The sequence below is a fragment of the Aquarana catesbeiana genome, linkage group LG07 (genome assembly GCF_042186555.1).
Source record: "Aquarana catesbeiana isolate 2022-GZ linkage group LG07, ASM4218655v1, whole genome shotgun sequence".
Lineage (NCBI taxonomy): Eukaryota > Metazoa > Chordata > Amphibia > Anura > Ranidae > Aquarana > Aquarana catesbeiana.
In genome coordinates this window covers 311,621,055-311,639,521 of record NC_133330.1, presented here as the reverse complement: position 1 = coordinate 311,639,521, position 18,467 = coordinate 311,621,055, and the positions used below count along the sequence as shown (strand labels likewise).

Sequence of the window (18,467 nt, the reverse complement as noted above, 5' to 3'; positions counted from 1 at the left end):
AGGTGATGATACTACCAGAGAAGAAGAGTGTCTTCAGGGGACCAATTGTCAATAATGGAAGTGGTGGGGAGGAAGTCTACAGGCAAGTGCATTAACATAAGTATTATGCCTCATACACACGAGCGGATTTTTCGACCAGACTGGTCCGACGGGCCAAGTCCGGCGGACAAATCCGACCGTGTGTGAGCTTCATCGACCTTAAGCTGACTTTTTCTGTCGAAAATCTGACGGACTTTAGATTTGGAACATGTTTCAAATCTTTCCGATGGACTCGAGTCCGGTCGAAAAATCCTCTCATCTGTATGCTAGTCCGGTGAATGAAAACCGACGCTAGGGCAGCTATTGGCTACTGGCTATCAACTTCCTTATTTAAGTCCGGTTGTACGTCATCACGTACGAATCCATCAGACTTTGGTGTGATCGTGTGTAGTAGGCAAGTCCATTCGTTAGAAAGTCCGTCGAAAGTCCGTCGGAAAGACCGTCAGACCTTTGCTGCCGAAACGTCCGCCGGTGTGTACACAGCATTACTCTCTGTTAGGTCTCCCTAGACAACACGATCATTATATTCTCATGGTTCCAAACTTTTCCTCATTTAGAGAGACTGTCCCCCTTTTAGGATCAAATCTCACTTTCTCAGTTGTCCTCAGATGTGTAGACCTCTATAAAAAAAAAAAGTGTTGTTTTTTCCTTAGCAGAAATGTTATACTATGTTATACCTTTTATTCAGCCTCCCTGTAAATTATGACACCTGTGATTTTGAAAAGCTAGAATAAGGACAAAAAAAACCTAATCATTTTTGCATAACAATTCTTTATGTGTATCGTTCTTTTATACTCGGACAAAGAAATCTCCCCAAAAAAAATTAAATAGAAAAGAAAAATAAGAGGGATTTGGATCTTCTACATGTGGTGTGGTTCACTAGAGGGATTTGGATTGCCTGCAGGTCCAAATTTCGTCGAGCTTCTCCAGCTTTGCCCCTAACCTCCTGCCTTTTTTCCCCACTCTGCCTGACAGCTTTACACACCGCATGGTTCTCCCCTGGAAACTTAAATCCTTGTTCCAAGTTGGCAATCTTGCGGATGTACACACTAAAACATTCCTTTCTTTTGATATAGTAAAAGACAGATACAACCTGCCCTCAAAGGTCTAGTTTCTGAAATATATAAAATTTTAATGATTCCAGGACCTGATACCTTGAACTAAACACGCTTACATTGTGAAATAAGAGCAGAATTTGAATAGGGAATTTACAAAAGAGGAATGGGGCAAAATCTGGAATAATGCACGAAGATTCCATCTGTATGATTCAGTATAAAATGTTTTATTACTGTACAATACTCCTTCCCTCCCACACTCTCTCACTCACCATTCCGGACTATTCTTGGAGATGCCTACAATGCCCATCAATTCATTGTCCTGTGATTTAGCCTTTTGTGGCTAGAAGTCTAAGGCCTTTTGCATGCTCTTCTACAAGTAACAGTTTTGCTCAATCTGCCCATATTCTTGCTGGGTTTTCTTCCACTCAGTATGCTTAAGGATGTCAAAAGATTAATTCTACATGTGTTATCAGCTGCAAGATGTCTCATAGCTTTTACACTAGAGTTCCATTCCTGTATTCGAGAGATTAAACTCATGGAGTTCCTCATGTGATTTCTACTACACCTTTTCTGGTGTTCCCTCGCTACCTACCCCTTATTCTCCCCTCTATCTTACTGCATCTCTTCTTCTCCTCTATTTTCTTTCTCTTTGCATTTTTTGATTTTTTCTTTTTACTTTTCTGTTCTTGTTGTGATTGGTTTACTTGGAGTAATTACAGCCTCTGGTTTATGGTCTGCAGTGGTATTTCACAGATTACTGCTACCATCTTTATTATATTGTGATTTTCATGGGCTGCCTTCTACAAATATATATTCAGAATTTGAGGGGGGAGGTTTTGGGATATCCGCAGCTGGCCCAAAACCTAAAATACAGAAATCTGTTTCCTTATTTTTTGTGGGCTCACTTGTGAGATACTCCTAACATTCCGTGTGTTCATTGAGGCAGGAAGTGAAGAGAAATCTATGTTGGAAACATAGACATCTATAAAATCAGAAGGTATTCTAACCATTTCCTTTAGCAGACTTGTCATTATTTTGTTCATAATTATTTATATCAAAAATGAAAAAACACCAATATACAAGCTAGCTACAACCTATTAGAGTTTTGTTGTTGTTTTTGTGCGAGCAAAACATGGAATGGAGATACAATCAATGACAGTGTTACTCAAATGTAGGGATGAGCCGAACACCCCCCGGTTCGGTTCGCAGCAGAACATGCGAACAGGCAAAAAATTTGTGCGAACACCGTTAAAGTCTATGGGACACGAACATGAATAATCAAAAGTGCTCATTTTAAAGGCTTATATGCAAGTTATTGTCATAAAAAGTGTTTGGGGACCTGAGTCCTGCCCCAGGGGACATGGATCAATGCAAAAAAAAGTTTTAAAAATACAGATAAAAGTTGGTATTGGGGCCCCCCTCAAAACCCATACCAGACCCTTCAGGGTAAAAATTACCATTTTGACACTTTTTTTTTTCTTTTTCGGTCCGTCGGCAGAGCAAGAGAAGAAGAAGAAGGCTTTGTGGGACATTTTCATTTTTTAATTTTTTCATAAAGGACTTGTCCCAAGCCGTGTCTTGTCATTTTTACCAATTTGACACTTTTTTGGGACAATCTGCAAATGGTGGCAAGTGACGTGGCAAGTGACAATCTGCAAATGGTGGCAAGTGATGTGGCAAGTGACAATCTGCAAATGGTGGCAAGTGATGTGGCAAGTGACAATCTGCAAATGGTGGCAAGTGACAATCTGCAAATGGTGGCAAGTGACATGGCAAGTGACAATCTGCAAATAGTGGCAAGTGACGTGGCACGTGACAATTTTCAAATGGTGGCAAGTGACAATCTGCAAATGGTGGCAAGTGATGTGGCAAGTGACAATCTGTAAATGGTGGCAGGTGACGTGGCAAGTGACAATCTGCAAATGGTGGCAGGTGACGTGGCAAGTGATAATCCACATCTAGTGGCAGGTGATGGTGGCAAATTAAAAAGCTGCATCTGGTGACAGGCGACGGTGGCAAATGACACGCCTGTAACAATAGAAACAATGCGCTTCGATCACCCTGACACCATATCAACCATTGTGCCATGATGACTGAAACGCCAACACCAGCATTCCTTTGCCCGCAAAAAATTGCTTACCACCGGCGTGCCCCCCCCCCCCCCCCCCAGGTTGGTGACCACTGCTATGGGCTCTAGCCCTAGATCTTTTGCAGACATAGCACCGCCCCTGGTTATTTTTATTTAAAAAAAAAAACTTAAAGGTTTAGTATCACTTTAATTTCTACTTCAATAATGCACAGAATCCCGTTTTAATTGATTGTTAATGCAACACATGGGAACAAATTTTCAAACCAGTGAATATGTTTTTCACATTTACTGGTGGTGAACCAATCACTGCCATAGAAAACACATGCACAAGGAAGATTTACCTGCAGTGAATGTTTGTTGAATGTTAGAATCACTGCATTCTAAGTATACCTTTATGTGTAAATGTGTGAAAATTTGAAAAGGTTGACAGGTTCTCTTTCAGTCATCCTCCCTCTTGTCCTGTTTGTGAATCCTCATAACATAAGAAGAAATGTGCATAGAATTTATCTAGGTTGTGAGTTTTCGACATTCCCTGGTAGAGTTGGGACTGGACCCTGGAGAACGCTGTATATTAGTTTACCATGTTTAATAATGCAAATGATACTTCATCGACACTGCTAAATTCAGCTGTAATTTCTGGCACTGTGAGATGATATGAGCCCATCAATCTCCAATATGAGCCACTGACATCAAGCCCCAAAAGATGTTTCCACGGCACCAAGAGACCTGCACATATATGAGACAACAACAATATGCCTTCCTAGACTAATCTAAAAGCTTAGCCTTATTTCTCAAGCCAGAGGTTGATAAATATGTTAATATATTTATACCGAGGACCCCTTCGGTCTCTGTGCATTAACAGATCCCAGTGTCTTCTTTTAAGTCCGCTATATGTTATTATATTATTTGCCTATATAATTAGTTCCCGTCATTTATTGCAACATGATCATTTCCCTTCTGATTACCAAAATCAACTACAAAATTAGAATAAAATGCAGGAAATTGGTTAAAAAAAAGTTGTAAAAATCTAAAATAGAAAAGGATTTAATATTCAAGCCCAATATCTGACCCATTGACAAATAACGGTTGGAACCCACCTGCTCTATTAAAGGCATTATAAACTCTCCTGTTTGCACCTGCATAAGATGTGCATTGATCATGTAGTTTCATGGTGTTATGTGTTGCCCTGCATGCACAGCCTATAGGAATATAAATCTTAACATTCCGGTGTCAGACATTTCTGTTTGTGTTCAAACATGCGGCATGGCACTGCATAGGTTATTGCATGACCTCTGTCTGTAGTCTAAGAACTGACACTTCCTGTGAAGAAACTAAATATCCTACAACCATGAGTCTAGTGTTCTGCAGGGGAGAGCTACATTGTCATTAGAATTGATACAGACAAAAGTAGGCAGAACAGTGAAGGGATGAGATGTGTTTTCATCACATTAGCACGCCCACATTTCTGATGCAGCACAGAGGAAATGGAGAGGCATGGATTGGACACTGTGTGGACCTGAACAAGAAGCTGCCTGTCCCTTTAGTGAATAGGGTCAAGCTCAGTGAATAAATACATGAACATAGGGGAATTCATCAGCCATGACTCTACAACTGTAGCCACAATATACAAGCCCATTATTACAAGGCAAGGCAAGCGACACAGGAAATGTAACTGCACTAATACCTAGTTAAAACAACAAAAACATTTAATTAAGTGTACAATGTGTTTAAGCTTGGGATTGGCACTCATGTAATAGCAGAAGTGGAATAGTTTCCATTGCATTATGGAGGTTGATCATGATTAGGTCTGCTCATATACAAACTCCAAGAAAGAGCCATGAGCAAGAACAGGAGCAAAAAAACGAAAATGGATATGCAGTTGGCTAAAGCATAGATACCAGAGTAAGGTTGTAAATAGGGTTCAGAACAGAAAGCAGTTACTAGTGGTGTACCACAAGGCTCTGTACTGGGTCCTGTGCAAAAACGTGCAATGGGTGCTACACGGTCCTCCCTAGGAAGGACCTTACCCTGATCCCCTGGAGCGTTAGGCTCCAACGGGGACTGAGGTACTTCACTTGGGTCCGTCTGGCCGAAACCAGACAGACCCACCCAGTTCCTCGGTGGGACTCCCCCGAAGGGAGACCCCATGAAAGAGGGCGAACCAAGCCAAAAGGCCTATGTCCACACCCTCTCAAGACTTTCAGGGCAAGTCCGAGGACCCGCACCCTACTCATCACACAGTGACAAATGTGTAACACATCAAACAAAAAAATACAAAAAAAATGACAAACACGGGGTGAAATAAATAGGAAAGTGGGGAGAAGGAAGTAAGAGAAGTGAAATAGTGACCATTGTGCAATACAATGGCCAGGCCCTTCGGCCAGGAATAAAAATTTACCCTGGTTCTAGCCAAAAGGCTCGGCCCTAGAGACAGGTGTGAAAAAAGTGTGTTAGTGAAGTGACCATGGTGCCATAAATCAATGTGACTCTCACTCACAGTGATTGTCTGGCACCCCTGAACTGTCACTTCAGGGGCACATTTACCACAGGCTTTTCGTCACAACCCTGACCAACAACCCAGACCAGCGTAGCCCCCACTCCACACAGGAAGGCCTGAAGTTCTGGGAGCTAAGGGAGAGCCCTGCATGAAGACTCAACCGTCATTCCCATCCCTCCTACCTAATTACATTCAGGAGATACTAACCACTCTCCCCCCTCTAAAGGAGGAGCCGGTGTTCTCTCCCGAATAACTGTCCGGAGCTAGGACTACACTAATCCAGGCCAGAAGGCCAGGGACCCGACCCTCTGGCCAGACCCAATGCAGCACCCATCCTCACCAGAAGCACCCTTCCAGACGGCTCAGGCGCAAACCAGTGGTCAGCCCCCAGTAATCTGTTGGGCAGCTCGACATAATCCCTGCTGAAACCGCCCTTCCAGGCACAATTACGCCATTGGATTTGCCAGCCCTCCCCTATGGGAGCAGCACAGAGCCTCCTCTGGCAACTGATAAAAACAGAGACTACACTTGATCTTAGCCAAAAGGCCGAGAAGCAAACAGTGTGACTAGGCAGTGGGAAAAGTGACAAGAAATTCTAGGATGCATCACTAGAGGGATCTCCAGCAGGAGGAAGGAGGTCCCGATTCCCCTATATAGATCTTTAGTGAAACCTCATTTAGTATACTATGGGGGTTATTTACGAAAGGCAAATCCACTTTGCACTACAAGTGCACTGCAAGTGCACTTGAAAGTGCACTGAAAGTGCACTTGGAAGTGCAGTCGCTGTAAATGTGAGGGGTAGATCTGAAATGAGGGGAAGCTCTGCTGATTTTATCATCCAATCATGTGCAAGCTAAAATGCTGTTTTTTATTTTCCTTGCATGCCCCCCTTGGATCTACAGTGACTGCACTTCCAAGTGCACTTGAAAGTGCAAAGTGGATTTGCCTTTAGTAAATAACCCCCTATGTCCAGTTCTGGAGACCTCACTCACAGAAATATATTGATAAAATAGAACAAGTCCAGAGACGGGTAACAAAAATGGTGAAAGGTCTGAGGGATAAAACATATTGAGTGCGACTTCAGGAACCTAATATGTACAGTCTGGAGAAGAAGGGAAAGGGGAGACATAATTGAAACCTTTAAATACATCAAGGGGGTGAATAGGGTTCAGGAGGGCAGTTTTTTCAACATGAAACCAAAATCAAGAACAAGGGGACATGACCTCAGACTAACTAAAGGAAAGTGAGGCCCGGAATGATGGAAAGAAGAGGAATAGTGCAGGGCCGGGCATGACAGTGTGTCTAGTGACACACATAGGGTTAATGTTTCAAGGAAAAGTGTGGGAGGAGATAACAGGAAAGTAAGGAGGAGTGGCCATATAAAAGAGGAGAGGAGCAAAAACGGAACAGTGTGCTGGGAAGGAGACACGAGGAGGCAGAATTTCTCTGCTCCTCAGACACAATGGCGGACGTTGAGGTGATTTTGGCGCGGTTGCGGCAGGCGGCGGCGGCGAATGGATCCGACTGGCTTCGCAGCCAGGTCGCAGCGATGCTCGGGGGAGAAGCAAGCCATGCAGTGGGAGAAGGTGAGCTGTCTGCGCGTGCGCGGAGATCGCGGCCTCCGGCGCGCTATTCACCTGGGTCAGCACACGGAGTGGGTCGCCTGACACGGAGCCCGAGGGGGAGCAATCGACACCGCCGGCCAAGAGGACCCATACAGTTGAGTCGGCGGGGCCCGGGCGGGTTACACGCCGCGGTCACGGAGCGGTGGGCGGGGCCACGGGCCAGCATGGCGCCGCTTCCCCGCACGCTGGCACTGCACGGAGGATTTCAAACAGCCCCTCAGTATCTCTGCACGAGTGTGAGCGGGTGGACAGAAGGGGGAGAACGGCGCCGAGAGCAGCAACGTCCGGGTCGCGTGGATCGAGCGGCACCACGGGTGGGCGGAGCTTACCGGGCGGGGGGGACGTGTCCCAAGATGGCAATGGAAACAGTGCCCAGGCTGGCCCGGTAGCCGGCAGTTCAGGGCAGCGTGGATCAGCAGTGACTCATCGCACAGTGCAGGCCTCACACCAGCGAGGGCTTCCAGCCTCCAGGAGGGCTTCTCCTGGGGGGCTACCTCTGACGCTAGTCCCAGTGCAAGGGGAACAGTCCGAAGACGAGGTGTCCAATGAGGAAGATGGGCTACAGCAGCCGAAACCAGCAAGGGAGAGCAGCACAGCGGCTGTTGTGAGGAATCCTGGTCAGCCCGGTAAGTCTAGTGATAACTTTTCCTTTACTAATGCTTTGCAGGGTTTGCTGGGGGGGATAGCAACGACTGCAGGAGGGATGGTGACACCTTCGCAGAGCGGGGGGGGTCAGGCTACTGACCAACAACTGGCGAGTACTGCACCCGCCAGTTCGGGGTCAGGGGGACAGCTCCAGGAGCTATTGGAGGGTTTAAGGGTCCTGGTTGGTCGCTTTGGAGAGGGACCAGGGCAGGCTCCGCAAAGGGATGCACAAAGGGGGACAGGGGGGGCTGCGGTTACAGAGGTGCCAGCTACCACATTGCCAGAGAAGGTGGCAGACAAGGAAACAGCAGGTGAGAAGGGGGCTGCAGAAACAAAAGGCAGGACTGATGTGGTTAGGCTGGCAGATGCTGCAAAATGCGAGATATATGTTTGTTTCGAAGGCCCGTTAGGGGCACACTTGAAACCTGAAGTGAGAGAAAAAATTCATAAAGGTGAGTACGTGGAAATTTTCTCCTTGTTGCCATTGGAAAAGTTTAACCTGGATAGGGTTAAATCCGACGATTCCAAGAAGGAGGATGAGGAGAAGAGGAGATATAGATTGATACCGCGGACGTTTGTGAACTGGTTGCAAGCGTTCGCTATCATGGCTAGTGTCATTGGCGAAAAGAACCCTGAACATTGTTCGGGGTTGTTTTGTTATATGGATGCTATAGGTGAGGCACATAGAGTGTACGGGGGAACTGCGTGGTTACGTTACGATGAGCAGTTTCGTCAACGCAGAGCGGTGCGTCCGGCTCTGCGTTGGGACCATAAGGATATTAGCCTATGGATGAAACTGATGTCGTCGGCTAGGACCCCGCCTCAGTTATTTCAAGGGGGGGCCGGGGGTACTAACTCCTCAGGACTACCGGCCGGCAGAAAATGGGGGGTATGCTGGCAGTATAATGAAGGATCCTGTAAGTTTGGGGGGTCCTGCAAGTTCAAGCATGAGTGTTCAGGCTGTGGGGGAGCCCACACCCTGTCTCGGTGTTTCAAAAAAGGAAAACGTACCGGGGAGTTTGCTCACAAGAGGGATGACACCGGTGAAGGTGGAAAGGATGCAACCTTTCCTAAGTAAGTATCCGGATAGGAAAGCGGAGTTACTGATCACTGAGGGTTTTAGAGAGGGGTTCAAAATTCCATGTTCATTGTCGGTGGTTCCTCCAGTAGCACGGAATTTAAAATCTGCGTTGCAACACCCGGGGGTGGTGGGGGAGAAATTGGAAAAGGAAGTGGCTTTAGGACGGATGGGGGGGCCGTTTGAGGCAAAACCATTGAATGACTTGGTGGTGTCCCCTCTGGGGGTGGTGCCAAAGAAAGAGCCGAATAAGTTTCGGCTAATTCACCACTTATCATTTCCAAAAGGGGGTTCGGTTAACGATTTCATTGACCCGGACGTCTGCACCGTGTCATACACTTCGTTTGATGCGGCGGTTCGATGGGTCAGGCGCTATGGAAAAGGGGCACTGATGGCAAAAGCTGATATTGAGGCGGCGTTTAGGCTGCTTCCAGTACACCCGGACAGCTTTTGGCTGTTGGGTTGCCAATGGCAGGAAAAATTTTATGTGGACAAATGCTTACCTATGGGTTGCTCCATTTCCTGCGTCATGTTTGAAGTTTTCAGTTCCTTTTTGGAGTGGGTGGTAAGAGAGGTGCTAGGCCTTGAATCTATGATACACTATTTAGATGAATTCTTATGCATAGGCCCACCTTCTTCCAGTGTGTGTGCGATTTTATTGTCAACATTGCAACACATTGCAGAACGGTTTGGAGTTCCCCTGGCCGCTGACAAAACTGAGGGCCCCACCTGCAGAGATTAGCTTTTTGGGCATTGTTATTGACTCAATGGCAATGGAATGTAGGTTACCGCAAGAAAAGTTAGTGGATCTGCAGACAGAAATAAGGCGGATCCATGGGATGAAGAAAATACAGCTGAGGGATCTCCAATCTTTGCTTGGTAAGTTGAACTTTGCTTGTAGAATCATACCCATGGGTAGGGTCTTTTGCCGACGGCTGTCAGCAGCTACAGCTGGGGTAAAAGCACCGGCCCATTTCATTAGGCTTACTAAGGATCATCGTGAGGACCTAAAAATATGGTATCAATTTTTGTCGGAATACAACGGGAGGTCAGTGTGGATGTCTGGTCCGGTAAGTAACTTCGATGTAGAATTGGTTACTGACGCGGCGGGATCTACTGGATATGGGGTGTTCTTTAAGGGTCAATGGAGCGCGGAACCATGGCCAAAATCCTGGGTTGAAGCAGGTTTCCTTCGTAACTTGGTACTACTGGAATTGTTTCCAGTAGTTCTGGCTATGGAATTATGGGGCAAAGCTTGTCAGAATTTAAAGTTGCGGCTGAACTGTGATAATATGGGAGTGGTGCAGATAGTCAATCGCTTGTGAGCGTCTTCTCAACCTGTCATAAGACTATTGCGACAGTTGGTATTACGGTGCTTGCAATTGAATATTTTCATATATGCTGTGCATATACCTGGGATTGAAAACACGCTGGCTGATTCACTGTCTCGCTTTCAGTGGGACAGGTTCAGGGAATTAGCTCCGGCTGCAGAGAAGGAAGGGATTCCTTGCCCGGGTTGGATCTGGGAGCTGGCATTGGAGTCGCCGCAGGATGGATACAACAGTCTGTGAGTGAGTCCACATGGTCGGCCTATGTGAAGGTATGGCGAGAATGGTTGGGACTTGTACGGGAATCCGGAGCAGAGGATGACGGGGGAGAGTTGAGATTATTGGTCCTTTATTTTGTGTCCAGGAACATGGAAAATGGGGTGGGGGTATCGTCTATTGGTAAGAAGTTGGTGGCGCTGTCATTTCTGTTTAAGTTACAGGGGATGGAGGATTGGACGAAGGAATTTTGGGTACGGCAGGCATTAAAAGGGTACCGGAAGGGGCACAAGAAAAAAGATAACCGTAGACCGGTCACTTTTGCCAACCTGTTGGCAATTTGTGATCAGCTAGGGTTGGTGTGCAGCTCAAGTTATGAATGTTTACTGTTTACAGCGGCTTTTTCGCTGGCGCTTTTTGGGGCGTTTCGGGTAGGGGAGTTGGTCAGCCCGTCCAAAAAGGAAGCGGGGGGTATTTTGGTGCGGGCATGCACGGGGAGGGTGTGTTTGCGGCTGAGGAGGTCGAAAACAGACCAGTTGGGAAAAGGCATAGATGTGTGGCTGCATGCATTACCGGGATCGCCAGTATGTCCGGTGAGGACGGTTGGTGAATTTGGGAAGATTAGACCGGTAGGTGAGGGTCCATTTTTATGTCATGAGAATGGTGCTTACCTTTCAAAGTTTCAATTCGTGGCGGTGTTTCGAAAATGCTTATCGATGATAGGTTTGGATGAGAAGGCATACGCCTCACACTCCTTCCGCATTGGGGCGGCCACAGAAGCTGCCAGATGCGGGTTGGATGAGGCAGCGGTACGGAGGATTGGTAGATGGGAATCAAAGAGATTCTGTTCATACATTCGCCCTCAATTAGCAGTGGAATAATAATAAAAAAATAAATAAATAAATAAAAAAAATAAAATAAATAAATAAATAAATGAAAAGATAAATAAAACCCGTACGTTGTATAATTTTGGTTTTCACATATAGGTAGTGGGTGTTTTTTGTTTGTTGCGTTGGTGATATCACCCTGCCTTGTTGTCTTTTCATTTCAGATGGAGTGTCTCCACGCCTCGTCTGGAAACTGGGACACTCCTACGTTTGTTGGGGGGCAAGGAGAGGTGATGCGAGACCAGATGGGCGCCAGTTAGGCATATCGAGAAGGGAGGCTTTTATCAAGTGGCTGGGGAGACCAGGAATGATGTGGGGCAGAGTGGTTTCAGAGGTGGAACGATTTGCCTGGCTAGATAGACCTCCGGATGTGTTGGTCATACACGCTGGAGGTAACGATTTGGGGGTGAGGACGGTCAGGGAACTGATAGAGGATGTAAAAGCGGATTTGTTGCACTTGCACACTACTTATCCGAACACTTTGCTACTATGGTCTGATATTGTGGCACGAACTTCGTGGCGCAAGGCTAGGTCTGTGGCAAGGATTAACAAGGCTCGTATACGTGTCAACAAGGTGGTGGGGAGGTTTTTGGTTCAACAAGGGGGCATGGTGATTCGGCACAGAGAGCTTGAGATAAATGTAGGCCTCTATTTGAGGAGGGATGGGGTTCACCTCACAGATGTGGGGACGGATCTTTGGACCATGGGTTTGCAGGAATGAATACAACGGGCCTTGAGGGTGTGGAGGGGCCCTTAAGGATAAGGTTTCATCCTTTCGGGCTGTGGCTGGTTTGTTGTTGTTGGTCGGTGACGGTAGCGGTAAATAAAAGGTTAAAAGGGGTGGAGGGTCAGCAATAGTATGGCCCCTCCTGTGTATTCCTGAAAGGAATACCGGTATGTTGCACTGCGGGAGGGGGTTGTCTCCGAGCGGTACAGCTGGAGGCCTTATCAGTTTTTGAAACATGTTCCTGCAGTGCCCTCTGGTGGATATGTGGTAAACTGGGGTAGCTCCGTCATTGACCAACAGATTGTTTAAAACATGTTGTTTTATCTGAGTTTATATGTTATTCATATTGAAGTTAATATTGGAGGTATTTTTATACAGTTGTTTAATAAAAGGCTGTTATGGCCATTTATACTCCAGATGAAAGGTGTGGTCTCGTTATTTAAGTTGGTAAGAGGGTGGAGTATGGGTGGCTAACAGTATGGGTAAAAATGGGGTACATCTGGACTACACTAGTCAAGTTCAAAACTAATATTAGAAAGTATTATTTTACTGAAAGGTTAGTTGATGCTTTGAATAAACTTCCAGCAGAGGTAGTGAGACAGTCAAGAGTAAATGGCTTCAAACATGCTTGGGACAAACATAGATCTAACAACAACGGGACAACAAAGTTAACAAAAAAAACACAACAAAAAACAAATAAAAAGTAGGCAGACTCGATGGACTGCTCTGTCTTTTTCTGCTATCACTTTTCTATGTTTCTATGAAAACTTCCTGTGCACATACTTCATGTATATGTTTCCTGTGTTGGGTTGACCATGCTGCTTCTCTATAGATACGGTACAGTGACTTGGCATTGTCCCCCTAGAACAGAATGGTTGTTACTGGAGAATAACACTCCCAGAAGTGTTGGTTTAAAAGAGACTTCAGGTGACAATTCCTCTAAATTAGGGTCACATATGGCAAGACGAGCAGTGGGGAGGTAAGTATTACTGTCTTCTTAACAGGGAAAACTAAAATCAAATGGTGGGTTGCGGCACCGCAATCTAAATGACGAAAAAAGAGAAAGAAAAAGATGGATTTTTCTGTGGTCAGGACACAGGTGGATCAAACCTAAAATGTATTTCAAAATATTTTATTAACAAAGTCAAATAAAAACAGTATTCATTTAAAAATCTATTGCTGGAGCATATGCAATACCCCCCTTTAAATTATTGCCCGTATGGGTCAAAATCCCCATTCCTGGATTAAAACCCCCACAATTTCAAACAGTACTTTAAAACACTTCTATGCTTGCAGGGGAGGCTTCCATCATGGGCTGCATGCCTCAACGCATTTTGTGGTTAACCCCGCTTCTTCAGGAGGAAAAGGGGGCTCTTTAAAAACAACACACTCCGAGGGTCCAATCCAACCCATTTGTACCAAAACACAAATGGATAATCATAGGTGTGAGCAGCCTATTGCATTAGGGTGTGCACCCCAACACTCAAACACACATGCGCATGTGTGTGCATGTATACATATCTGTCAGTAGGGCAGTGGACGTTGTCAGTAGAGCAGAGGTTGGTGTCAGTACTACAATGGACGTTGACAGTAGTTTTTTTATGTTTATCATTTTTTTTGTAATTATTATTATTTACAATTTAATTTTTTATTATTTTTTACAAAATGAGTTATTATTATTTTTAGGAGCCCCATTGGGGGGCTTTGGTGAAATATCAGAGGTCTAAACAGACCCCTAATATCTCACTTTTGAGGACAGAGATTCCTCACTCCCTCTCTCTGCAGCCTCAGCTGCAATGGGCAAAGAATGAATGGAAAGTGCTCTGTGATGAGCGGCTTCCTGTTCATTCATAAACTGAAGCATAGAAAAGGCATCTTACTATGCTTCAGTTATCAATGAACACAGTAAGTGGTATCAATCACTTACTGCATTCATTCAGAAAAGAAAGGGGCCGGTAAATTACATATTTACCGGTCCCTTCCCCGCTCTTCATCCTGAAACATCTCCTTGTGTGCCCACAGCAGCTGGCAGAAGAGGAGGGACGCTGGCAGAGATGCTGGGGTGGGGTGGGGGGGTGAACGAGGATGGAGCCCAGTCAGTAGGGGGAATCTGCACTTCATGGGGGATTAGGGTGTGCCCAGGCATATCAGGCACACCCCGTGCGCACACATATATCAATAAAATAAAAAATATCTATGGCCACTATACCACCATAAAAACGGGGGGCAGGGGTGATGCCCACCCCCCCATGCACTTAAAGCAAACTTGATGACCAGAAAAGTCTTGTAGAGATGATGACTTTATTTACTCCTTTACTGCCCGCCCAATCGACAAGCTGGGAGCGGGGAGGTGACCTCAATGTATTCCTTAGCTCAAAAAGAGAAAATGGTGTCAACGCTCCTGACTGTACTGTGTGGCAGAGGGGTATGAATTATGAATCACACAAAGATTTTGTCCAATCAGATAGTTCACATTTGTGTATTTTATATGCAACTATAGCTGTTTGCCTGGAGTGCCACTTTAAGGAGCAATCTTGCCCCCAAAACCACTAAAACCTATGTCCATGCAGCGCCAAGTCCATCACTTACCTCCCCTCTACTCCGCCCTCCCAGCATCATATTTACCAATAAATTAGAGATTTTTTTTAAAATTGGCGTATCAGTGTCACTCGCAACCTCCAATAAGTATCTGATTTGTGCAGAAAAGTGCGTAGGCGCTACTTTGGTTAGAGGACACGGTCTGCCATTTCAAAGACATTTGCCTTTCGTCTCACCGAGTAACATAAAAAACTCTGATAAGAGTGTGAAGGAACAAACTGACATTTCTCTCCCTAGAGAGTCAAATTATTTGTTTGCCTTTTGTTTCCACCTATCTCGCTCACTTTTGGTCTGCAAGATTCTATTGTGTAATAGTCTTTTTTGATCATAGCTGTTATCGTGGTTGATTCTGTCAGCGCTGTCGCACTGGCTAGCCTGACATGTCTGCTATTGCTGGTGTCAACATGCATTGCCATCTCACTTCTTTTTTCCTTTTCTCGGAGGAGACTTGTATTCCCTTTTTTAGTGGCTATAATTATCCGAATCTCTTTTCCCAACAGAAGCAAATAAATAAATAAATAATACGAAATAAAAAAATAAAAAAAAGTACTAGAGGGTTTGACAGGGGAGCATGAAATCACTAGAGACAAAAGAAATCAAAGCTCATGGGAACATAATGGCTTTTAAAATGTGTATTTCTTATTTACTAGCAAATTCAAAGAATAACTTCAGGCAACAAGTAAACTGTTCAGTCACCTTCTAATTCTATCCAAAAAACAATGAAAATGGGCTAAACCTACAAAGTCCAAATAGTCTACCTTTAGGCTCCCTTCATACCTATGTGCTGCGTGTAGTAAAACATGTATTTTATATTAATTTAAAATTGCACCCTAATGCACAACTACAGTTGCGGGTAATGCTCCCGAGTCGCAGCACATAAGTGAGTACACCCCTCGCATTTTTGTAAATATTTTATTCTATCTTTTCATGTGACAACACTGCAGAAATGACACTTTGCTACAATGTAAAGTAGTGAGTGTACAGCTTGTATAACAGTGTAAATTTGCTGTCCCCTCAAAATAACTCAACACACAGCCATTAATGTCTAAACGGCTGGCAGTAAAAGTGAGTACACCCCTAAGTGAAAATGTCCAAATTGGGCCCAAAGTGTCAATATTTTGTGTGGCCACCATTATTTTCCAGCACTGCCTTAACCCTACTGGGCATGGAGGTCACCAGAGCTTCACAGGTTGCCACTGGAGTCCTCTTCCACTCCTCCATGACGACATCACAGGGCTGGTGGATGTTAGAGACCTTGCGATCCTCCACCTTCTGTTTGAGGATGCCCCACAGATGCTCAATAGGGTTTAGGTCTGGAGACATGCTTGGCCAGTCCATCACCTTTTCCCTCAGCTTCTTTAGCAAGGCTGTGGTAGTCTTGGAGGTGTGTTTGGGGTCATTATCATGTTGGAATACTGCCCTGCGGCCCAGTATCCGAAGGGAGGGGATCATGCTCTGCTTCAGTATGTAACAGTACATGTTGGCATTCATGGTTCCCTCAATGAACTGTAGCTCCCCAGTGCCGGCAGCACTCATGCAGCCCCAGACCATGACACTCCCACCACCATGCTTGACTGTAGGCAAGACACACTAGTCTTTGTACTCCTCACCTGGTTGATGCCACACACGCTTGACACCATCTGAACCAAATAACTTTATCTTGGTCTCATCAGACCACAGGACATGGTTCCAGTAATCCTTGTCCTTAGTCTGCTTATCTTCAGCCAACTGTTTGCGGGCTTTCTTGTGCATCATCTTTTGAAGAGGCTTCCTTCTGGGATGACAGCCATGCAGACCAATTTGATGCAGTGTGCGGCGTATGGTCTGAGCACTGACAGGCTGACCCCCACACCCCTTCAATCTTTGCGGCAATGCTGGCAGCACTCATACGTCTATTTCCCAAAGATAACCTCTGGATATGACGCTGAGCACCTGCACTCAACTTCTTTGGTCGACCATGGCGAGGCCTGTTCTGAGTGGAACCTGTCCTGTTAAGCCGCTTTATGGTCTTGGCCACCGTGTTACAGCTCAGTTTCAGGGTCTTGGCACTTTTCTTATAGCCTAGGCCATCTTTATGTAGAGCAACAATTCTTTTTTTCAGATCCTCAGAGAGTTCTTTGCCATGAGGTGCCATGTTGAACTTCCAGTGACCAGTATGAGAGAGTGAGAGCGATAACACCCAAATTTAACACACCTGCTCCCCATTCACACCTGAGACCTTATAACACTAACGAGTCACATGACACCGGGGAGGGAAAATGGCTAATTGGGTCCAATTTGGACATTTTCACTTAGGAGTGTACTCACTTTTGTTGCCAGCGGTTTAGACATTAATGGCTGTGTGTTGAGATATTTTGAGGGAACAGCAAATTTACACTGTTATACAAGCTGTACACTCACTACTTTACATTGTAGCAAAATGTCATTTCTTCAGTGTTGTCACATGAAAAGATAGAATAAAATATTTCTAAAAATGTGAGGGGTGTACTCACTTTTGTGAGATACTGTATATATTATACCAAAGTGTACGCTGCTAGGTCACTCAAATAATCTAATATGATGTAATAAACGAATGCCCAGAGAATTATTTACATACTTATATCCAACTTATATTGATGAGCATTATATTCCACCATTAGTGTCCATAACTAGTGTCTATTATATTTAACTAAACAAGTGCTCCACCAGTTCCGTGTCTCTTTAAATGCCAAAGAAAGTGCTCTGTGTTTTTAATTTTGTCCCCTTCCCCTGTGCACACTGAGACTCACTGGATTCTTTGCCCCTATGAACATATGGGTCAAATAGCTGTAACAAAGCCTCTATTTCCAGTGCCATGCCATATCTTTTTTCACGGTCTCCAGGCTCTACAATGCTCAAAAAAGGAATGAAAGTACAACAGACAACATTTATTTACATGCCCCAATATGCACACCATATCACATACAGTATATGAGACTCACTTGGTCCAGTGCCAAGACCGGCACCCAGTGTAATCCAGCAAGACTGTATAAGTCGGGCTTCCAACGGACGGAAGTGACATCACAGTGGGGTCCTAATTCGCCACCTCAAGGTGTTTTACCCTACTCGGCGTCTTCAGGTATTATTACAGATTAACCAACTTAGTCATCCATGGACTGTGAAGTTGCATTCACTGTGGGCCCAAATGCGATGTGCAACCTGGTAGGCCCTGTAGTCACAAGATGGTGACTAGTTCCCTAGTTGTATATGAGAAGATTCCCTTGTCTCACAATCTACAGTAGACCCCCTGGAGCAGGGACTGGCTTATCAACCACTGCTAGGGGGGGTACAAGGTTGCCATGCTGTATATGAGAAGCAAATAGCTTTTTAAATCAGATAGCTCCTCCGAGTTCTCCAGTTGTATATGAGAAGCAGATAGCCTGAATTCTCTTGTCCCACGATCTACAGTAGACCCCCTGGAGCAGGACCTAGCTTATCAACCACTACTAGGGGGAACTACAAGGTTACCCAGTTGTATATGAGAAGCAGATAGCTCCTCCGAATTCCCCAATTGTATATGAGAAGCAGATAGCCCAAATTCTCTTGTCTCATGATCTACAGTAGACCCCCTGGAGAAGGAACTGGCTTATTTAACCACTGCTAGGGGGGCTACAAGGTTTCCTAGTTGTATATGAGAAGCAGATAGCCAAAATTCTCTTGTC

General features: G+C 45.2%; 1 protein-coding gene and 1 pseudogene across 2 annotated transcripts in view; both read right to left on the bottom strand.

Annotated features, from left to right (window-relative positions):
• The window catches only part of ADGRL4 (adhesion G protein-coupled receptor L4), a 320,385-nt gene that overhangs the window by 279,677 nt on the left and 22,241 nt on the right, over window positions 1-18,467 (bottom strand). The window lies entirely within an intron of this gene.
• LOC141103998 (U2 spliceosomal RNA) lies at window positions 6,137-6,241 on the bottom strand (annotated as a pseudogene).